This window comes from Schistocerca americana, chromosome 1, assembly GCF_021461395.2.
Source record: "Schistocerca americana isolate TAMUIC-IGC-003095 chromosome 1, iqSchAmer2.1, whole genome shotgun sequence".
Taxonomy (NCBI): domain Eukaryota; kingdom Metazoa; phylum Arthropoda; class Insecta; order Orthoptera; family Acrididae; genus Schistocerca; species Schistocerca americana.
This window is the reverse complement of record NC_060119.1, coordinates 438334313-438359568: the sequence shown is the minus strand read 5'-3', so window position 1 is coordinate 438359568 and position 25256 is coordinate 438334313. Positions and strand designations below refer to the sequence as shown.

The following is a 25256-nucleotide window of genomic DNA, read 5'->3' as shown; positions in this document are numbered from 1 at the left end:
TGAATAGTTGAATATGGTCTGTCATACAGGTGGGGTAAGTTTCTTCACTCTTCCTTTCTTTACACTAGATTTTTTTAGTAAAACCAAATCACCAGGTTTATAGGGGTGAGGAGGGGGGGGGGGGAGGGGGGGGGGAGGGGGGGGGGGATGGAGGATGGAATTTTTATTGCTTCTTTCTATCTGCTTCCTGGTTGCCTTGCGGTTCTTCCCTTGTACCTTCTTCCAAATGGCCTTAAGGTGGTGGGCTAGCCCCTTAATGGCTGTGTGATCGATTCCTAGAGGTAATTTATTGATCTCAAAGGGGGATTCCACAGGGCAGCCAAACACTGTCTCATAAGAGGTATGTTCAGTGGCTTCATGGAAACGGCTATTGTATGCACTTGCTATGTACAGAATGTAACTGTGCCAGTCACTGTGGGCTGAGTTGATGTAACAGGAAAGTATTCGTTTCACAGTGTGATGGACACTTTCAATGTGGCCATTTGCCTGGGGGTGAAATGAGGTGGTTCTCCATTTTTTAATTCTCAGCAATTTGCACACTTGGACAAATAAGGCGGACATAAAATTGGTTCCATGATTGGTTATAATGGCTTCAGAGCTTCCAAAAAGAAGGACAAAATGATCCACAAAAGCTCATGTTATGGTTTCAGCTGACATTCAGCGATGAGTACCAAAATAAGGTATTGGGAAAAGTGAGCAATAATAAATAGAATATATTTACTTCCTTGTGTATGGGAAGTATCCCAACTACATCCAAATCTATGAACTGAAAGGGTTTTGCTGCCTTGGGAAGAGATTGTAAGGGAATTTTGATTCGTGGGGGTGGTGCTCTTTGGATGCACGGTAGGCAATTTTTTATACACTTGGCAACATCTCACCAAATTTTGTCCCACCAATACTTCTTGGCAATGCGGGCATTTGTGGCTCTTCATCCACTATGGCAAGCTTGGATGCTGTTGTGGCACTGGGCAATAATTCTTGATTGCAAGTCTTTAGGTATTACTATACATTTACGCAGGGGGGGTCTTGTGGTATAGACTTCCATCCTCTGTAAGAAAATCTGGATGGGAGCGATACTGGCAGCATTTTGCATCATTTTCCTGGGAGTCTTTTAATTCATCAACTAGCACACCGTCTCTTTAAGCTACTCTCACTTTTCTACTAAGGGCATCAGCATTGTGGTGCAACATTCCAGCTTTGTGTTGCACTTGGTAGTCATACTCACTCAGTTTCAGGGCCCAGCGGGTGAGACGTGCCACTGAAGTGCTGCATGATCTGTTACTATTGTAAATTTTCTCCCATAAAGATAGCATCTAAAGTAGTTAACTCCAAACATTAACACCAATAATTCTTACTCCATAGTGCTGTAATTAATTTCCACCTGATTCAGCTGATGGGATGCATAACCAATTGATCTTTCCTCACCATAAATACTTTGAATCAGAATAGCTCCTACTGCAAAGTCAGACATGTCACATCAGAGAATGAATGGTTTTTTGAAATCAGGATAGATCAATAAGGGGGAACTAGTCAGAGCATCTCTGATATGGTGCACAGCAGCTTCACACTCGGGGGTCCATTGATAGGGTATATCTTTTTTCAGCAAGTGGGTAAAGTGTTCTATATATTTTGGCATAGTCCATTTTAAAACGCCTATAATAATTGTTTTGAGTCTCAGAAAGTTTTGCAATTCTTTTACATTATTAGGGGAAGGAAATGTCCTAACTGCTTCAATTAGACAGGGATCTGGCTTTACTCCATCAGCACTAGTAATATGTCCTAGGTACTACACTCGCGAGTGGTTCTAGGCGCTGCAGTCTGGAACCGCGGGACCGCTACGGTCGCAGGTTCGAATCCTGCCTCGGGCATGGATGTGTGTGATGTCCTTAGGTTAGTTAGGTTTAACTAGTTCTAAGTTCTAGGGGACTAATGACCTCAGAAGTTGAGTATCATAGTGCTCAGAGCCATTTGAACCATTTTTTTACTGCACTCGACTCTCAGCAAAGGAACATTTCTCTATCTTTAAACTTAGTCTAGACAAAACATTTCTAGACTTGGTAACATGCTCATATATGGTCCTGGAAAAAAACAGTGATATCATCTAGATAAACTAGGCACATTGTAGGTTTCAGTTCTCTAACAGTAAGTTAGCAAATCATTGGAAAGTGGCACTGCACAGCCCGAATGGCATTCTCAGAAATTCATATAGACTGGAGGGAACTACAAATGCTGTTTATGGCCTGTCCAGTGGTGCAGTCAGTATTTGGTGGTACCCACTCTTCATATCAAGGGTAGTGAAGTATTTGCAATTTCCTAACCTGTCCAGTGTTTTGTTGATACGGGGGAGAGGGTAAGTATCAGGAGTGGTTACCTTATTTACTGCTCTCATATCGATGCAAAGATGGTAGGTCTTCTCTCCATTGATTGATTTCTTGGGGACCACAACGATTGGGGACGACCAGGGACTCACAGAAGGTTGTATTATCCCTACATCTACATGGTTACTCTGCAATTAACACTTAATTGCCTGGCACAGGTTTCATCGAACCGTTTTCATACTACTTCTCTACCATTCCACTCTCGAATGGCATGTGGAAAAAAGGAGCACCTAAATCTTTCTGTTCAAACTCTGATTTCTCTTATTTTATTATGATGATCATTTCTCCCTATGTAGGTGGGTCTCAACAAAATATTTACACATTCAGAAGAGAAAGTTGGTGACTGATATTTCATAAATAGATCTCACTGCAAAGAAAACCGCCTTTGTTTCAGTGCTTGCAACTTGCGTATCATATCAGTGACACTCACATCCCTAACACCAAACGAGCTGCCCTTCTTTGCACTTTTTCAATGTCCTCCATCTATCCTTCCTGGTAAGGATCCCATACCATGCAGCAATATTCCAGCAGAGGATGGACAAGTGTAATGTAGGCTGTCTCTTTAGTGGGTTTGTCGCATCTTCTAAGTGTTCTGCCAACAAAGTGCACTCTTTGTTTTGCCTTCCCCACAATATTATCTATGTGGTCTTTCCAATTTAAGTTGCTCATAATTGTAATTCCTCAGTATTTAGTTGAATTGACAGCCCTTAGATTTGTGCAATTTATTGTATACTCAAAATTTATCAGGTTTCTTTTAATACCCATGTGGATGACCTCACACTTTCCTTTGTTTAGTGCCAATTGCCACTTTTTGCACCATACAGAAATTCTCTCTAGATCATTTTGTAATTGGAATTGATTGTCTGATGATTTTACTAAATGGTAAATTACAGTGTCATCTGTAAACAATCTAAGGGGGCTGCTCAGATTATCACCTAGATCATTTACATAAATCAGGAACAGCAGAGGGCCTACGGCACTACCATGAGGAATGCCAGATATCACTTCTGTTCTACTCGATGATTTACCATCTATCACTATGAACTGTGACCTCTCTGAGAGGAAATCATGAATCCAGTCACACAACTGAGATGATATTCCATATGTACACAATTTGATTAATAGTCACTTGTGAGGAATGGTATCAAAAGCCTTCTAGAAATCTAGGAATATGGAATCGATAAGAGATCCCTTGTCAACAGCACTCATTACTTCATAGGAATAAAGAGCTAGCTGTGTAGCATCAGAATGATATTTTCTGAATCCGTGTTGGTTATGTACCAATAAGTCATTTTCTTCAAGGTGATTCATAATGTTTGAGTACAGTATATGCTCCAAAATCCTACTGCAAATTGAGGTCAGTGATATGGGTCTGTAATTCAATGGGTTACTCCTATTTCTCTTCTTGAATATTGGTGTGACGTGTGCTACTTTCCAGTATTTAGGGACAGACTTTTCATCAAGTGAGCAGTTGTATATGATTGCTAAGAAAGGCGCTATTGTGTCTGCATACTCTGAGAGGAAACTGATTGGTATACCATCTAGACCAGAAGACTTGCCTTTCTTAAGTGATTTGAGTTGTTTCGCAACACCTAAGATATCCACTTTTATGTCACTCATGCTAACAGCAGTTCTGGTTTAGACTTCTGGAATATTTACTCCATCTTCTTTCATGAAGGAATGATAGAAAACTGTATTTAGTAACTCTGCTTTAATGGTACCACCAACGGTAACATTTCCATCACTATCGTGCAGTGATGGTATTGACTGTTTTTGCCACTGGTGTACTTTACATATGACCAGAATCACTTTGGGTTTTCTACTATATTTTGAGACAATATTTCATTGTGGAAGCTATTAAAAGCATCTTGCACTGACATCCACACTAAATTTCGAGCTTCTGTGAAACTTAGCCGATCTTGGGGATTTTGCATTCTTCAGAATTTGGCATGCTTTTTTCGTTGCTTGTGCAACAGTGTTCTGACATGTTTTGTGTACCATGGTGGATCAGTCCCGTCTCTTATTAACTTATGCCTCTAGCTGCTGTTAGATAGTTTCCTTCACAACAGGCTGGAGGTGATATGGTATTCTATACGGTTTCTGCAAAATGGGCCTCGCATCTCTGGTGGGAATTTCATGGTAAACAAGGTCAGTAGCCAGCAAATAATGCTTTTCCTTATCTTTAAATTTGTATTGAGCATGGGAGCAATATGAAATATGCTGCATTCCAGAAGCCATTGTTTTCTGTTAGGTTTTTGCTTCTCTTGTACACAGGGGTTTCCTTCAATCTTGTGGCTGCTAGCTACGAGGGTCGGTCAAAAAGTAATGCCTCCCATTTTTTTTCTACTTAAAGAAATTAAGTTAAGTGAAAAATTTGAATTTGGCGCCACTCCTCAAACCTTCTTCTGCAATCCACTGCAGTAGTAACTTTCTGTGTCAACAGGTGGCAGCACAGCAGAAGTTTGTAAGATGGCCGACATCGATGTTCGTTTGAGACAGCGTTGTGTGATTGAATTCTTGAATGCAGAAGGTGAAACGCCCATACGCATTCATGAAAGACTGAAGAAGGTGTATGGTGTTGTGACAGTGGATGTCAGCACTGTTAGATGATGGGTTCGTCGTTGTAAGGAAGCTGAAGGGCAAACACCATTGACTGACGAAAAGCGGAGCGGCAGGCCGGTGAGTGCAGTGACTCCACACAACATTCAGCAAGTTGATGACATCATTCGTGGTGACCGTCGGGTGACTGCAGATGAAGTGTGTCGCATTATTTCTCTTAGTAAAGGCAGTGTGATCACGATTATTAAACAATTGGGGTACTCAAAAGTTTGTGCACGGTGGGTTCCAAGAATGTTAACCGATCAGAATAAAGAGGCAAGGAAAACAATAGCCTCCCAACACTTGCAGCGCTTCCGTTTGGAGGGAGATGAGTTTCTGAAAAAAATTGTGACAGGGGACGAAACATGGGTGCATTTTTTTGAACCCGAATCAAAGAGGCAGTCAATGGAGTGGCGTCACACAAGCTCGCCGAGGAAGAAAAAATTCAAAACTGTGCGATCGGCAGGGAAAGTTATGGCAACAGTTTTCTGGGATACAGAGGGTGTGATTCTGGTTGATTTTTTGGAGCAGGGATGCACAATAAATTCTGTTCAATACGTCACAACCCTCAACAAACTTAAAGCACGTCTTCAGCGAGTTCGCCCAACAAAATCAATGGCAGATGTTCTTCTTTTGCATGACAATGCAAGACCACACACCAGTCGTCACACCTCTGACGAGACTGTCAAAATTGGATGGGAAGTTTTGCCTCATCCCCCATACAGCCCTGACCTGGCACCATCAGACTTCCATCTGTTCGGGCCACTAAAAGAAGCTCATCGTGGGATTCATTTTGAAGATGAGGAGGCCGTCAAAACATCCGTGCATCAATGGCTTAGGAAGCAGAGCTGTGATTTTTACAGTGCTGGGATACATGCCCTTGTTCAAAGATGGACCAAAACTGTAGAGATGGGCGGAGATTACATTGAAAAATGACAAAATGATCCTCAATGTTGTGGTTTTCAACCTATGTAATTGCATTTAAATTTCCTGACAATTAAACATAGAAAAAAAAATAGGAGGCATTACTTTTTGACTGACCCTCGTATAATAGTGCCCCTAGGAATTTCTACCTCTTTCATTCCAAAATTGTCCAAACAGACGGGAACATAAAATTTCTTTCCTTGCACTTCTGCTGTTGCTAAACCACGTTTAACATGGACCTGTAATCTGTCAAGGACATCGTTATGACAGAGAGGATCCACCAATACAGCTGTTCTCAGCAGTTCATGGGATTTGACCCCAAGTCAGAGAATGCATCCCATGCCACCACGGATTCTAACAGAGATAGTTGTACATAATGCCCACATTTGAGTTGGAGGAACCTGTGGAAGCGGCCACATTCACAAGTACCTTGCGACGGAACGACATGGGGACTGCTGAAACAGTTGGTTTCCTCACCGGGACAGACAGTTTGTGTTCTGTAATCAACTACACTCTGATAGTGGTAGAGGAAATCATTCTCCAGGATGATGTCAAAATCTCGTCTTTGTTTTCGAATTACATCCATGTTAAAAGGATAGTGGCTAGCTACAATTTTCAATTGAACTTGGCAATACCCAGAAGGTATGATTATATCAATACTCAGACCGTTAATGTGGTTATGGGTTGGTTTTAACACTAATCTGTCCCCATGTCCTACGAATAATATGCTGGTTTGTGCTCCCATGTCAACAAGTACTTTCACATTTTTTCCTTGAACTTTGCCATTGGGGAGGATGTTCGCTGCCTCATTTACAACACCATGGTGGACTGGGTGCATGAAATTCATAGGGGGCGCAGTCTGGCAGCATGACTTTACCCCCACTAACCGCCCCCCCCCCTCCCCCATCCCTCCACTCTTCCCCCTCCTCCGTGACCATTTTCCGGCTGATTTTGGGGTTGGGGTTGTGGTGAATCATTGGTGACTTGTTCCCTCTGCTACTTGTACGAGGGGCTCCCGTTTCCTGGGGCAGTTTTTATTCATACGCCCAATGATTCTGCACCGAGAACAATAAGGCGCACGGCACTGCGGAGCCACATCACCAGCCTATTGGCAATGTTGGTATGCCTGCTCGTATTTGAAAACTGGATGTGGCTGTTCGTCTAGGTGCACTGAACTGGCTATAAAATGCACTACCTCCTCTCGCAACATTGCGAGTCATGTGGCATCATGCAACAAGGTGGGTGATGCTATCTTTACCTCTCCTCCAACATACAGGTCGATTCCATATATAAATACATCAATCGACAGGGCTTCTGCCTGCTCAATTAACACCTACAGACGGGGTCCAAACCCAGCGTGTAAGTGCGGCAAGCCACAGAGCAGATTCGGTCAGTAAATGCCTCTACATCCCCCCTGCTTCTGGTGGAGGGTGGGCAATTTGTCCCTGTAATAGCGGGCATCATGTCTGTCCGAATATCTCTCTTTCAACCCAGCTTCCAACATGGCAAAAGAGGTGTTGTCCCTAAGGGTGATAACTGATTCGATATAGGTACAGACAACACCTGACAATTTAAGGTGGAGTACAATTAATAGGAAATCGTTTGGCCAAGTGCAAGCATGGCCTACATCTCAGATAGTTTATAGAAAAGAATTTATTTTCTCATTAGGTTTTCTGGAAAATGTCAGGAGAAAGTTGACTGTGGGGAAACTGTTAGTCAAAGTTGCAATGTATGGCTGGGGTACTGTGCTATTGGAGGTGCTTGCAGCCATCATTTGCGATGCAGCAGGGTGTATTTCTGACGCACTTAGATTGGCAGACTTGGTCTGAGCCAATTTCTGGCATTCTTCTGTTAATTCTACCTGTCTTAACATTAATCTATCAATTTCTGTTTGGAGGGTAGCTACTGGGTCTGGTTTTCCCTTAGGTGGGGAGTTCCCTTCAGTAGTGGTGGTACTATGGGTTTGAGGCATGGTTACAATTTTAGGACACCTAGTGCTCGCTGAAAACTTAACAATGAGAGCACAAAGAAACAGGCCCTAGACTGGACAGCAAGGAGGCAGTGGCAAAGAAAAACTGAGCGATGAACTTACAGGAGCCGTAGTTGCAGCAGTGGTAGGTTGTTGACAGCTGCATCTTGTTGGACGACGGCAGCAGGAAATGGTGGAGAAGATGATGTTGGTGGTGTTGATGGCTGTGCGAGGTGCCTCAGCTAGTCAGCTGGAACATGCACCTTTCCTGGATGGTGGTGCATGGCCGGAACATGTGACCGCACTACATCAGAGCGGCATGGGGGACGGCTACCCACAGCGTGGCGTAGCACCAGACTGCCTGGAAGCAGCAGTGGCACAGCTGGCTGTGTGGCGCAGCAAAGCACTTGGCCATGCAAGCAACCTGGCATTCCATGCAGCAGCTGTTTGGAAAGAATGCTGAAACGGCAGAAGGCTGCGTGGTGAACCACTATGTGTGCACATGTTATTGTGCGTCGCATCTGGGGCATCAAGTGAGAAGTACTTTTCGCAGCTTCATTGGGTACAGCAGCTAGATCAATAAGATGGGCCTAACACAGGATGGACAATTAAGTAAGTTGCTCTTCAGATACCACGAAGTATTTATAGATCAAACAGGTATCATAAAATGTTATGTTTATGATATTAAAGTCTACCTCCATATGAGCTATTGTAGAGCTTTATACTCAATCCACTGGACATAGAAAATGGCAGTTATTGTTCGAAGGACCATTTACAATAATCTCAATCCCATATGATGCATGTTATGTACTATAAGATGTCAGTACAGGGAACCTAAAGGGACTGTCTTGTAACAGAGACATTAAGAAATCTTTGCGGTAGATAACCACTTCTGTGTCTCTGCAAAGAGAATAATGTGTCCAGTGCAAATGTACAGTTGCACAAATGTAAATATGTAAATAGTAGTTATAGTGAAAATGTTATCATAAGTAATCTCAAGAATTTATATGTACTAAAGTGCGTGTCATTTATGTTGGCGGCCGAGTTTAGGTTCGTTCTGTGCATCTGACGTCACAAAACACAGTCAGCCAATGAACAGAGAATGACGTTGCCAGAACTCGACTGCAGTGCAGAGCATGGATGAGTGTCTTCAGTTTTAGAAACGTTCAGTCATAAATAAAGTAATAGAACAAAAGCAGTGTCTTGATAGCTGACTTTCTTTTATAGAAAGTTTGGAAAAAGCATTCTTTATTCTATTAATTAATTAAACCAAACAACCAATAAGACTCCTAATTCAGGCGATAGCAAGGAAAGGTGTTTGTATCAATCTCACGAACTGCTTTTTCGCAATAAATAACAGCGGTAATTGTTTATTTCCTATTGTACTTCGATGAAGCATGAGTAATTCATAGTCATACCAACAGTGTTTGTCAGTATTGCGTGTTAGAGACCTAAGGCGTCGCATTTCTATGCGAAAGGTTATGAGTTCAAACCTTATGCGGTGCTTAGTATTTTGATTATTTAAAAACAATATCAAAGTGCCTTACTTCACGAATTATATTCGTTTGAATGCAATTTTTTGAAGTTTCTAGTGCTTTGTCTCTTCATTAACCCTTTCGCTGCTGCAGACACGTGCTCCCCGCATTCCGCGCTGTGTGCTATTTTGTCATCACTGCACTGCTCGCCTGTGCAGACACATTGTGTTCCCACTGTTTTGACACACTTATCAATCGATTTCAGAAAAACTATTTGGCCCAAAAATTTGATTTTTACACGTCTTCTTGACTGATACCTTCCCCCCATAAATGACTTAATTTTGTTTCGATGTTCAATGCAGTTATTATGCAGCATTAAATACAGTAAACCATTGCACGAAATTTTGAAGAGTTTGCAGAGGAAAAAGTCCATAGAGTGAGTATACTTTCCGTATGGTCGATTTTAGTTGCCACAATGTTGAGAATGAAATGTGGACAAGATACCTAAATAAGATTTTTGGGCCAAATAGTTTTTGCGGAATCGAATGATAAGAGTGTCAAAGCAGTCGGAACACGATGTGTCTGCACAGGCGAGCAGTGCAGTGACAAAATCGCGCACAGCGCGGAATGCAGGGAGCACGTCTTTGTAGCAGCGAAAGGGTTAATGCGGCCGTGGTGGCTTTACTTCATGAACTGCACGCTACCCCCTAAATGTAAGCTTGCCAACTATGCTATACTATGGCGCTGCTTCTATTGGCGCATGCGTCATGTGCAACTGGCAACGCAGCAATCCCCCGCGTCTGGGCGGGCATGTGCAAGCCGCCAAGATAAAAGAATTGAACTATAGTCCATCAGCTTACATGTCAGGGACGATAAAAATTTTAATTATTCTGGAAAAGTCATTTGCTTGATAGAAGTTAGTGTAAATGCTATCTCAGTAAACATAATTTTCTTAGCTTTTCTATGTAGGTTGTGGAAATTGCCTATGTGTGTGTGTGTCTATATAATGCAGTGCTGGCTCTGCAGCACCTCGTGAAAATGTCTGCATAGGTGAGGTGAGGTTCATAGAAACATTAATGATTCATTTACCCTCATGCATCAACAGACACAGAAAATACATACACACACACACACACAAACACATGCACACACACACACACACACACACACACACACACACACACACACAAGATGTTGTCAGAGCCCTTATTGCTGGTCTTCCCTTAAGATACTTCACAGGAGGTTGGACAGGTGTAACACACGTCTGTGGATGTGCAATTCACTGCTACTCACCAGTTCTGGCCAAGAACATCCTTTTACAGGTGCCATCATCACCTGAGGGAATTGATATATCACTGGCCACCCAAAAACCCACATCAGATGAGTACTGTTTCCCCAAGAGAGAAAAGATGCTGTAAACTTGTATGTAACATTTGCATATGCTCTGCAGCATCAGGCTGTCTGAGTGCTACACTTCAAATATTTGGTCAATGGCAGCTGCACAGGCCAACCACCAGAGGCCAGCTGTCATTGGTCCAAGTCTAATGCACACAGAATAACATTTGCTGTACTGCCTAGCACAGCCCTCCTCTATATAAGGCAATGCAGATGATGCTCATTTCCAGACTGTGTTCTACTCATTATTACACTTTTTCTGTGTTATTTGTTCACTTCAGGTGCATAAATAAACTTTTGGTCTTATTGGTTGCATTATCGTTTATATCTAGCAGTCTGACAACAACTATAAACTTAGTTTTTAGATTTGCTAATGTAAACTCTAGCTGCTTTACTGTAATCATCAATAAAAATGAGAAAACACCTTTCCACACTCAAACTGTGAGCTGTGTAAGGCCCATTTAAACTAGTATGAATAACCTATAATGTTCCTTTTGCTTTGCTTCTGTTGTTTACAAGAGGCAAACTATGCATTTTATTTTCAGTAAAAACTTTTCACTTCAGAAATTCTGGTCTAAATTTGTTAATAATCCATACGCTAACTGATGTTTATGCAATGTATTCAAATTGTTAAAATTTTGATGACCATGTACACAATACCATTTTGCCTTTACTGGCTTACTGCTCTTACTGCTTATGGTATTTATGTTAATCTATTTCTTATAACTTTTTACTTGACAATTTCTACAGTTTATCATGTTTCAAAAGAGCTGCAAGAAAGTTATTGTCTTTCTCAAAACTTTTCAGATGTTGCCTACAGATACAATCATATGTTTTCTTCTTACTTCAGCATAGCTAATCAGATTTCTCATCATGTCTTTGGCATAAAAAACACTTTTCATTCCAAATAGAATCATGTCATTGTAAACTGGAAAATAACCAATTCTATTTCTTACTTTTGTAGTTCATAAAACTTTACCATCAACAATTTTTACATTCATAGGCTCTTTTGGATTGACACAGCCAGAAAAATAGTTCCCATTATTAACAACATGATCTGTACCACCACTCTCCAATAATCTATGAAACTGTACATTGTTACCTGTTTCAACATCATTGCATACCATTATTGGCTTGTAGCCCTGTTACAAATCTGCTTGTACATCTCCGACACAAAGTGACAGTTCTTTGACTATGCTCTTTGGTTCAGTCTCCTTGTCTTTGTGTTATAGTGCTATGTTTGACAGCCATCTTCCTGTATTCACTTTATTAAGTGACAAAATAAATGTCATTTTGATCCTAAAAGTGTGTTATTAGGGTTCAATGCCATGTAAAACTCACAGTGGTGACCCTGACTTCAACATTGTGCGTTCAGGAATTATTTTTTGCTTATTGTCATCGTTAATTAACTTGGTGTGTCAGTCCACATTGTCTTCAGAACAATGGCTCCATCAGTGTAGTTTTGTGCTAGAGCCACACACCCTTTTAACTGTGCTTGCGTATATACAAGTGTTCCAAATGTACATTTGGTTAAAAGGGAACAATAACCTGGGCCCTGCCATGCCAGTGGCCTCTTAACTGTAACCAGCCCAACATGGCTACCGTCAAATACTACTATTCAGCAGTGTCTGCCAACCGAACAGTGCAAACGGCTTAGCGACATTTCAAACTATAATCGTGTGAAGGATATTGTGTTTCACCCATTGCCTATACTGTTGCATTCAGGTTGGATTAATCTGCTGATGAAGTTTGAGAACTATACTTCGAATGTTCATGCGCACGGGGTTGCCCATACTTAAATCCATGATGTCATTGCACCCCTCCCCCGCACACTGACTTGGCAACTTTGGTCACCTTGGCCGCGCCAGTTTCTGCGACCATCATCCTGTGGTCACATCAAGTTCACCTACCGCCTGCTCTCATAATGGCACTGATTGTTTCTTCCACGCCGGTTTCGGGATCAGTCCCCCTTTGGCTACATCGCAACTGTCTTTTGCCTGCTGTTGCAATGGCACTGACCATTACACCCACATAGCGCCTGCCTCCAGGCCTGCAGTTGGGACACATTGTGCCATCAGTTGGACTGGCTCACTCAACATCATGTGCTGCTTGCAGCTGCACCCTTATGCAGACCTTGGGCGACGCATCATCCACCACTACTGCACTTCCGGCGTCGGGGGCTCCCTCAACCACAGACAATGATCTTCGCCTGTCTGTGCTACATCAACATGTGTTACCTGGCAGATTTCCTAAGCTTCCTGCATTGCAAAAGGACAACCTTAAGACTTGGTTCGCACTGGTGGACCATCTACTGGATATCCATCAGACAACAACACACAATTCATCTGCCTGGTGAACCACCTCCATGCCCATCCTGACCTTATCAGTGATTTTCTAGTCTCACCACCTGTCTCGCCCAAGTATGTGATGGCAAAACCTTTACTTATCGAATACCTTTCTCAACCTCTGGCAGAGGCTATCCACCATGTCATCCATGACGAGCACCTCGATGACTGCAAACCTTCACAGCTTTGGCGGTGCTTTCATGCATTAATTGATGATCAAACACTATCAGACGCCATGCTTTGGACTTTGTGGTTGGTCAAACTACCATTGGACCTAAAACTGCACCTGCTATTTCACATCACTGACCCTCTCGAGGTTCACCTACGCATGGCCGATTGGGCATACGCAATCTTACGCCACCGATACTGACTGTCACAGACGACATCCCCATTGCCACCAGTTGGCATGCCTGCACCTTTGGTTCTGAGCACTGCTGACAGAGATCAACATGCTCGCCTCAGCACCTTAGCTGCCTGTCAGGAGCTGTCACCTAGCGGCCTACGGGAGGTACTGCCTATGGCCCCCTGACAGCCGCCAACTCTGCCCGAGCAGCAACCCAATCGGCTTCCTGCCCCGGCACAGTCAGCTGTGTTGTGCTGGTTCCATACTACTTATGGGGACGCTGCCCACAACTGTCACGCACCTTGCGTGTTTCCCAACCAACACTGGCGGGCGCGTTTAGGCACCACGTCCTGCCATGATTCTTCACGGCATCTACCGTCCGATGCTGCACCACATGCTCCGGCGGCGCGATGCCTCTACATCACTGACTTGTCATCAGGCACTCACTTTCTTGTCGACACCAGCACCAATGTCAGTGTTATCCTGGCCAACCATGCGGGGAAACACATTTTCTCCTGCTAACCTCGCTTTGATCTCTGCAAATCACTCTCCTATCGCAGTCCTCGGCTCCATCAAGATGTTGCTTGATCTATCACCGAGCGTGATGTTTCCTTGGACCTTCCACATTGCTGACACAGATGAACCTATAACTGGCTTAGACTGTCTACACCATTATGAACTTTCGCCAAACCTGCAGGTTGCTACACTCTGCCATGTATCTGGTTCTACTGTTCCATGCTCGAACGAATTCAGCACATCTCTGCTCTCCACCTCCTTCACAAACAGATTGATCGGCTCCACAAACATAACACAGAGTCACACTCTTGCATTGCTACCGCCTCCACTGAATTGGCTCATGCATGGAGTACCTTACGCAGCCTCTCTGCAGAGCCACTTCTTTCGACGCCGCCTCCCTCTCCTACTGTGTCTTCACACTGCTTTGCTCTTGTGTCAAGCTGCCCTTTCCCTGCTGCCGGTTCTGTGCCAATGATGCAGTTGGACTGGCAGGACTCTCCTGTTCTCACTACGTGGACCCCTCACATTGCGTGGCCACCCTCCATTGTCGTCTGCTGCCGACACCCCACCCACATCACTTTGGCCTGGCACGGACACTCGTATTCTCACTTCATGGGATCTCTTGCATTTTGTGGCTACCACACCACATCCTCAGTCATTGCCTCCCACCGATGCTCCGCAAATGCCATCCTGGCACACCAACGTCAGTCAACTGCCGCCGCTCATGTCCCCCCTCTCGCCTCTCCACATGCGCCTTCCTTTGTGGGTCTCAACAATCAGCAGCACCATTGGGCACTGAATCCGCACTGTACATCACAAAGCTCGAATTCTTAATGCTTTGAAATTGCTATAAGCACGTAAGGTTTCTGTTCAGTGAGTAAAGCCTGTGTGGTCCCTCCCAGAGCCACTTCTCGGTGCTCCCTGCCAACCTGCCGTCGCTGCCACCTCGCCCGCCACCGCCCGCCGCCACCTGCCGCTGCCACCACTGCAGGTCCCTTCGACTTGCCACCATCCGTGCAGCTGTCCAATGCACTGGACCCTGAGGACGAAGCACCTGAGCACACACTTCACACACCGGATGCTGCCTCCACCCGCTGCGCTGGCACAAAGATTTTTTTGTGGACATGTGCTACCTCTGCCCCACTGTGCTCTGCACTGCCGCAGGGGGGCAGGGTCTCTGTGGCGTCTCTGATGTGAAGTGATAGTTCTTTGACTCTGCTCTTTCATTTTGTCTCCTTGTCTTTGTGTTACAGTGCTATGTTCAACAACTATCTTCCTGTTTTTGCTCTGTTAAGTGACGTAATAAATGTCGTTTTGATCCTAAAAGTGTGTTATTGCAGTTCAACGCCACATAAAAACCACATGCTCATGCCTCTGCCATTATGTTCATATTCTTAGTATCCTCAAAACTGATGACCTATTGAAACATACTGTTTACTTTGACCATGTGACTAATTATTATTACCCCCATTATGCTGCTTTCTTTGCCCAAAGTGATGTCTGGCATGTGTCCATGAGTATCTGCTTGTTTCTGACTGGTAACAATCCGCCTTGCGATGTCATGGTTGGCCTTATCTACAACATAACTGCTCCTGGTACCTGTACTGGTTTCCTTTTCAGCATGAAATGCATTCGATTTTGCACTTTCACTTCAATCCTTGCCATTTTAATGCATCATCAAATTTTTATGGTTATTGTATTTGATTGATATTTTTCTCTTGAAATGTCAATAAAAGTCCCCAATAAAGATCAAAGATTCTTGTAAGGTTCACATGTGGTAAGGAGGATACTAGTACATCTGCAAAGAGTGTACTTGTAGTGGCACAGATGTTCGATAGTAAGCCATTGATGTAAAGATGGAACAGAAGTAGTCCAAATATTGAACCTTGGGACACACCTTGTGTGGTATTGCCATAGCCAGAGTAGTAAGTGTCTATACGTCCAGGATCATTGTATGTTGCTGCCACTTTTTGTTTCCTGTTTAAGATGTATGATCTGCATCAGTTCAGAGGGGTGCGAATGATGCCACATGACTGTAATTTATCAAATAGAATATTGTGTATATGTCATCAAACACCTTTGGCAAGTACAGGAAGATCCCAAATGTTGTTTGTTTTTGTCTAGACCATCTAGAGTGAAATTTATGTGTTCATAAACATCTTTTATTGTAGATTTATTTTTCCTGATGCCATGTTGGGCATTTGAGAGGATTTGTTCTTTTCCAGAAAGTTTGTTAAACTTTGTTAGATTAGTGTCTCCAGAAGTTTATCAACCACAGGTAATAATGATATAGGTTTGTAGTTTTCCACATTATTTTTCTCACCTTTCTTAAAGATTGGGGTAATTTTTGGTACTTTCATACAATCAGCGAATGTACCTGTCATTAGCAATGAGAAAGGGGTACAGCTACTTTCTTTACACAGTTCTTGAAGGTGAACTCTGGAATGTGATCAGTTCTATATGAATTCCACTACATTACTCATAAGAAATTTAATATATTATGCCAGATTGTTGGACTTATGTATATCTGTATATTTTACTCCTCGCTGTACTGCTGCTGATCCCTGTAGATATTGGTCAATGATATTAAAATCATTGTTCTCTTCCCCCAAATATTTAACTGATAATCCATCACTGATTGTTACTACATCAAATTTACTCACATTTGCCTACCTGTTTGCACTCCAAGAGTATTATGGAACGTTATATTCTTGTATTTTTGTCTGTTTTGCCAATTGTATTTGCAAGTATTCACAGATAATTATGAAGTTGTGCTGAAAGCTATGCCTCTGAATTTTTTATGTGAAAACTCTCAAAGCTTTTAAAATAAAACAAACTTTATTAACATTCAACATTTCTCATGCACTAACATAGTTATGTTACACACCACCATATTACATACTACAATTCAGAGCCCTCTAGCAGCAGAGGGTTGCAACTTGCTTCAGCGAAGTGAGAAAGTTGACCAAGTAATACATAAGATATGTAATACAATCAACCAATATTGAAAACAGAATAAAAAATTCGGAGGCTTTACTTTTCAGCACACCCACATACAGCTTTAGGTATGATCATGATTTCTCACTTCTTTAGCCTTTCATCCTTACTATATGGTTTCCAGGAGGCAGAATTTCTGTGGTCCATGCTGTAAGTATTTTAGATTAATCTAAGGAAACCATAAAAATTGAACTTATGATCTCTATTCAGACAACTGTTAGAGGGAACTGTCATTAAATTAGGAATACCATCCGTTTTTTATTAGACTTTGATACATAATAAAATTAGAATGGCTTCGTAATTCCTGATGTGAGATACCTGCACTTGAATTTCACTGTTACATAAAATTTTTCTTAAGAGTTACTGAGACCAAAGAGAAAATAACTTGGATTAAGTGTATTAAAATTATAACAAAAAGGATATGAGGAATCCAGGCAAAACAACCAGTCACAAGTTGTGGGTATTGATGTGCATTTTGATTAACTTTTTATTTTGATACTAACGTCAGCCAGTGTGATACGATACTTTATTTAAGTAGTGAGCATTCAACATAAAACCATAGAATGGAAAGAAAGTTATGGACATAAAAAGAAAATATTTAAAAGAAATTATCATTTAAGATTTTATAGATGAAAGAAATTATTCTACAAAAACAAATAGAATCAACATTCAGATTACTAAGTTGGTAATGATAAAGTATGGAAAACTGCCTGATTCTTTGACAAATTCTCAATTTCAGATATTACAAGAGATGCTCAAATAAATGTAGCTATATAGCGAAAAATCTGTGAAGTAGTAGCAGTAAGTAGTAGCAGTAAATCATATGACACCTCAGTAAGATTGTAAAACTGAAAGAAGGCAATGTATCTGTTTGGTAGCACTTATTCTGTTTAGCAGCTATTGGAGTTGCAGCATGTACCTCTTTGTGCTTCCACTGTCCAATGATAGTAAGGATTGAACATAAATATAAAATAATTTTGGGTATCGGGCTGTGTCATTGTAAACTACTAAAATAACTAAATTGCTCACCTTTTGACTGACTTGCTGTGGTCCTCTTCAGGATGGTGAATGACCCTGAAGAGGACCATAGCAAGTTGGTCAAAATGTTGGCAATTTAATCGTTTTAGTGACTTACAATGACATGGCCCAATACCCAAACTCTTGTATTGATGAAGTTATTGTAGCAAGTATGAGATTTTAAACAGAATGATATACTTCTTTAATGGCATCCGAAAGCACGTGAAAAGACAAGCACAGTGATATAATGTTTATTAATCTTGAGACTGAAAATCTTCATAAGAACAAGGGAGAAATATTCTAAAAGTGAAAGGCAAGTCGACTGCACTCGGCTACTGCATTGTATGTACTTTACATCTATATATATACTCTACAAATCACACTTAAATGCCTCGAAGAGAGTTCATTGAACCACCTTCACAATAATTCTCTGTTATTCCAATCTCAAACAGCCTACGGGAAGAACAAACACATATATCTCTCTGTGCGAGCTCTGATTTCCCTTATTTTACTACACACACCAAACAAAGTTTTGCATCACCTTGGTTCGGAGAGTTCCATAACCTGTACAGAAAACTGAAATAGAGACCAATATAAATATTGTTTCCTCCATTTTTATTACTCATGAAACACACACATTGCATGTTGTACCACCATACAGCGAGACCATCAGAGGTGGTGATCCAGATTGATGTACACACCAGTACCTCTAGTACCCAATAGCACACCCTTCTGGATTGATGCACGCCTGTATTCATTGTGGCATACTATCCACAATTTCATCAAGGCACTGTTGGTCCAGATTGTCAAACTCCTAAAAGGCGATTCAGTGTAGATCCCTCAGAGTGGTTGGTGGGTCACTTCATCCATAAACAGACCTTTTAAATTTATCTAAGGCATTTTACGAAAGGGTTCTTGTATGGAGAACATGCTGGCCACTCTAGTCGAGCGATGTCATTATCCTGATGGAAATCATTCGCAAGATGTGCACAATGGGGGTACAAACTGTCGTCCATGAAGGTGAATGCCTTGCCAATATGTGATTCTTCAATTTCTACAGGCATATTTTATGACGAAATAAATCTTGGGTGAACAGCCTGGTATGAGTGTGCATAGGACACAATATTTCGGCAATCGACCACATTGCCATCATCAGGTGCGCTGATGTACTCATTGTAAACTACTAAAATAACTAAATTTCTCACCTTTCGACTGATTTGCTGTGGTCCTCTTCAGGATGGTGAATGACCCTGAAGAGGACCATAGCAAGTTGGTCGATTGCCGAAATATTGTGTCCTATGCACTTTCATACCAGGCTGTTCATCAGAGATTTATTTCATCATGCTGCCAATATGATTGCACTATCGGTTGGAGGATGGCATTCACATATCGTACAGCTGTTATGGCGCCTTCCATGACCACCAGCGGTGTATGTTGGCCCCACATAATGCCACTCCAAAACAGCAGGAAACCTCCAGCACTCACTGGACAGTGTGTCTAAAGTATTCAGCCTGACCGGGTTGCCTCCAAATACGTCTCTGATAATTGTCTGGTTGAAGGCATATGTGACAGTCATTGGTGAAGAGAACGTGATGCCAATCCTGAGTGATCCATTTGGCATGTTGTTGGCCCCTTCTGTACCACACTGCATGGTGTCGTGGTTGCAAAGAGGGACCTTGTCATGGACGTCAGGAGTGAAGTTGCGCATCATGCAGCCTATTGCACACAGTTTGAGTCATAACACGATGTCCTGTGGCTGCATGAAAAGCATTATTCAATATAGTGGCATTGCTGTCTGGGTTCCTCCAAGCAGTCATCCACTGCAGTAGTAGCCCTTGGGCGGCCCGAGTGAGGTATGTCATCAACAGTTCCTGTCTCTTTGTATCTCCTCCATATCTGAACAACATCGCTTTCGTTCACTCCGACACACCTCTACACTTCCTTTGTTGACAGCCCTTCCTGGCACAAGGTAACAATGCGGACACGACCAAACAGTGGTATTGATCATCTAAGCATGATTGAACAACAGAAAAGAGCGTTTCATGCTGATTCCAAAAATTTAAAGTTTATGGGCATTATCATTTTCCGTTCGTTCTAAAATTGATGTTGAATGTATTGTCGCACAGTGTCGCAACTGTCAGTTTGAAGTGCGTTAGAATACATGATGCATTATTTTGTTCCACAGTTTTGTCTGTTGTTAGTAATGGACCGTTAACACATATGTATGCTAGAAGGCACTGACTCCCGGAAGCAAAGTACAGGCATGTTTAGAAGGCTGTGGTTAGAATGTAAACAAAGATCTGAGAATATATGATTTCGAAATTTCATACGTGTGTGGTTTTGTAGTTATTATGTGTTGTTTTGTTTCTGTGTGTGTGTGTTTCCTGTGCTACAAATGCCGAGAGTAAAGAAATTTATCCCCAAACAAAAGTTTCATGGCAATCACTTCCAAACTCAACCAAATGATACACATCATCTGCTTCAAAAGTCACCTGTGGAAACTGTGTCTACAGGCAGTGCTTCTAGTCATAAACTTTCGTTTTATGAATGTAATAAGAACAAGCCTAGTAGTATTGTGAGCAGCAATAATGACAGAAATGTTATTGTGAACCTAAATATGCTGTCAAGACTTTTGAAGAGTGCTGTGAAATATAAGTACTGCAATTGTGAAGATAGTATTGACATTTCTGAGGACATCTCAGCAAATAAGGGTCTTTCAGGTCGGTTAGTGATTGCTTGTAGCTTGTGTAGGTTGCACAGTGATACTATGACATCGTCAGTAACTGATAGTCAACATTACGGTGTAAATATTCAGCTTGCTTATGCAATGCGATGTATTGGAAGGGGAAGGAGAGCTGCCCAGACTTTTTGTGCAGTGATGGATTTGCCAACACCTCCAATGAGGTTTGACAGATACAATAAATTAATACATAATGCTTTTATGTTGTGTAAGTGAGCATTCAATGAAAAGAGCAGCAGAAAAAGCAGTAGCCTTGTCTGTGAATACAGACATTGTAGCAGCATTTGATGGATCTTGGCGGAAGAGAGGTCATATTTCTCTGAATGGGGTTGCAACTGTCACATTTATTGAAACTGGTAAGATACCAGATTATGAATGTCTAACAAAGCACTGCCAGGGTTGTTCAAAAAATTTATTGGCACCCAAGTTTGTATAAAGAACTTTGATGGGCCAAGTGGAAACATGGAAACGAAAGGAGTTCTAAACATGTTTAGAAGATCAAAGGTCAGTCGTGTTGTGAGGTATGTAAGCTACCTTGGGAATGGAGACTGTAAAGGACACACTACTGTAGTTAATGACAGACCATATGAGGGCACTCTGGTAGAAAAGCTTGAATGTGTTGGTCATGTACAAAAAAAGAATGGAAGCTCAGCGGAGGAAATTATGTAAAGACTTCAGTGGAAAAACACTGTCAGATGGAAAACACATAGGTGGTCCAGGTCATCTTACAAAAAGTGAAATTGATTCATTGACTCAATATTATGAACCAGCAATAAGGAGAAATGTAGGAGATTTGGAGAGCATGAGACAAACTGTTTGGCCAACATGGTTTCACAGTGTGTTAACAGATGAAACCCCACAGTATGGTTTGTGTCCAAAACAGGAAGATTTATGGTGCAAGTACTGGATGAGCAATGCTACAGGCATGCAATATACCCACAAGCATTCCTTACCACTTGCTGTAATGGAGGCAATTAGGCCTATATATAGGGATCTGGCAAATAAAAATCAACTTAGGAAATGGATGCATGGTCTCTCTCAGAATGCAAATGAAAGCTTCAACAACTGTGTATGGGAGAGAATACCCAAAACTGTATTTGTTGGGCTGACAGTGCTGAAGACTGGTGTAATGGATGCAATAATAACATTCAACGATAGTGCAATTTCAAGGATCAATGTTATGAAGAAACTGAACATCCATACAGGAAGGAATACGGCTTCAGCTCTAACTGCTATTGATAAGTGGCAGGTAACCAAAGCAGAGACAGCTACAGAAGCTGCTACCAAGGAGTCAAGGATAAAGAAAAGAATGAAGAGAAAGAGTATGGAGGATAAGGAAACAGGAGGACCACTGGAGTATGCAGCTGGAATGTTCTGAATGAGCATAGTGGTAAGTTAATAACTCTGTAAATCTTCTTTTGCGATCTACTGAAAACATGAATTTTTGTCATTCAGGTACAATTTTCTCCTAAATGACTAATTGGTACAGATATTGAGAATGACCTCCACTACCTCCCTTGTCTCCTATTTCCTGAAAAATTTATAACATGATGATGATGTTGGTGATAGTTGAGCTACATTTTTAAATATTTTTGTTGTAGTAAAGTAAGTTACTTGTCTTTTTCACAGATCAGCATGAGGGAAGGAAATTGATGGATAAAACACCTAGCCTATGTGAATGTTGTCTGTACTCTGACACTTTTTCCAAGCTGTGCAATCAGTGGTTCCAAAGATAATGGTACCACAGTGAGATACTGTTCTGTTTTTTATACTATTATAAATATTGTTGTCAGTACCAAAATATAACAAATATCTCAAAGATTATTTTGGGAAATGCTTTGACTAATGACCCTGATTGTGTGTGAGAATTTTGAGTTGTCTCTCATTTATAGATCAGTTGCACTATGAGGGTGAAGATAATGCTAAAAATGCAGCCCGTTCAGGGGTGTGTCCCCTTAGGGAGTTGGAACGCCCTATACTGACGATGTCAAATTTAGTGTCTTGGCTTCCCTGTATTTCAGGAACCACTGTAACCATTGACATGAATCTTTTACAGCACATTAAATTGTATGTTCTGAGTCTACTGAACTACAATAATTGCATTTCAGCCACTGCTTCGGGAAATACAATTTTTTAATTTCATGGTTAAAATGTTGTGTATTTTTTGTATGTTATCCTAAATAATATTAATTATACATAACATCATGTTCTTCTTTTAGTTCAGTGGACTCAGGATATGTATGCCATTACTCCCTGAAAATATGAATACTCTACTCGAAGTGGTTTCTGAGATTTAGAGAAAAATGCAACAGAAAATGTAAATTTTCAGGAATGGCTTCTAAAGCTTCAAAAGACTGTAATTCACTTAATATATGCTTAATTTTCTATTTTTAGTCACTCAGAAGCACTCTGCACCATACTGTATATCATCCTCCTGATCTTTTTCCAAGTTTTTTCTTCTTTCTGGACTCCTTAGTGGCCAGCTGTGGAGCATACTCTGCTTTATCAATGCAAACCTTGTACAGCTGTTCAAGTTCTCTGATGAAGTTTGCTCCAGGATTGATTCCCATGTGCTGTATCACTTTCACCCTACCAATGTTGCCATCATTAAAAGCAATAACAGCATCACTGACCCCTGCCCCCCCCCCCCCCCCCTCACTTTAGTGTCTTCATTTCAACAAAAACAGTTTTTGGTAAGCAAGTCCATATAAGATTATTGAACGACTCATTGGGGTTTTGAGTCTGATCATGCAGACACTTCTTCAGTAATTCAGGATTTGTCACGTCTCTGTTAATAGGTTTTATGATGTCCATAACTGCTGCTGGGACGGAATGTTTATGGTTGTGTGAACTGTTTGAGTACTGGGCATTGCAGTGATTGCACCATAATCAGTTCGAGGAGGGCAAAGGTGGTGTCCTGGTTTTTCATCAGTTGACAGTCTGTGGAAGAAGGCAGCCCATACTGCCTGTGTCCTTTACAACAAATCCTCAGTATTATTTCTAATGGCCATCCCATAATACTACTGTAGTTCATGAATCATTTTGTACGTCAGCCTGCCTCTTATGGTTTCAACATCAGAAAGTTTCTTGTCTCTCAAACTTTGTTCCAACTTCCTCATCCTGGTGCTCATCCTCTTCTGGACATGACCAACATATTCTAGTTTTGTAATAATCTTCTCACCATAAGGCTGAGTGGCTACTACACTGTTATATGCTTTTGAGTCTCCATCACCTAAGAACTTAGTGTAACACACTCCCCTTTCGTTCACAGATCAACTAAAAATTCCAATAGCTGCAGAGAACTTCATACCACCACTTGTTCCTTCATAATTTCTCTCACAGATATGCCCTTCTTCATTCCCTTATTTACACTTACAACAACATTTGGTTAAAATCTGGAAATCTATTACATTTCTTAGAATTGTAGCTGCGCTTCTGCCAAGTGCCATTAAAAGCCACTGGTATGTCACTCATACCATCATGTACTTCAACAGCTTCGTTTGCAGCATCCTTCATTGACTCACATGCAACATATTCCACAGTGGCTCCGATAAATCCTGCATTCTTGTCGATTTTACAAGGTGGGCATGGCATATGTATCTAGTGCAGTGTGTCCTTTGCCAATAGCTCTCAATCCATAAAACCACCTAATATTTACTCCCTAACTAAACTCTGTCCGAAAAGGCCATAAAGGCCCAGTGGTACTGACCAGCCGCCATATCATCCTGAGCCCACAGGCATCACTGGATGCTGATGTGGAGGGGCATGTGGTCAGCACACCACTCTCCCAGCTGTATGTCAGTTCCCAATCAAGTAGCTCCTCAGTTTGCCTCACAAGGGCTGAATGCATCCCGCTTGCCAACAGCACTCGGCAGACTGGATGGTCACCCATCCAAGTGCTAGCCCGGCCCAACAGCGCTTAACTTCCGTGATCTGATGGGAACCGGTGTTACCACTGTGGCAAGGCCGTTGGCACCTAGCATTTACTTCAAAATAATTACTTTTACACTTATCGGAATTCCAAAATGAATGAATAAATTTAAAACTGGCACAATTAATGATAAGTTTCCTGGCTAGTCTATTTGATACCTCACTGTCTTCCTGTTAACTACATGGCCCTCCACATATTTTACAACACACACATTCACCTAACATCCTTGTTAGGATGTGTAAATCTATCAGAATATGACCTAACCTACCACTTACATCATTTCTGTTTTTAGAAAACTGTCTATCGCAACATTTTATTTTAATCTTCGAAGCACTAATGGGTGTTTGTCTAGCTACTGACAAGTTTGCCTGTATTTCATTGTCTGTAACTTCACACGCCACATGTTGAACACAATGTTTCCCTTTATTCGAAAATCTATTACCATGAAACCCGCATTTCTTAAAAAACACTTCGTTTTGGCCTCATACTTTACTTTTTGAGAGGTTTACTAATCTATTTGTCACTTTTCGTCGGAAAAATGTTATCACTTCGACCATAGTGTAAATATCTCGATATTTACTCTATGACTTCGATATACAAAGTGTGTTATACTATAAAACAACACGAT

General features: G+C 41.6%; 1 pseudogene; it reads right to left on the bottom strand.

Moving 5' to 3' along the window:
• Nucleotides 1–24553: 24553 nt before the first annotated feature.
• LOC124558542 lies at nt 24554–24671 on the bottom strand (annotated as a pseudogene).
• Nucleotides 24672–25256: the final 585 nt, after the last annotated feature.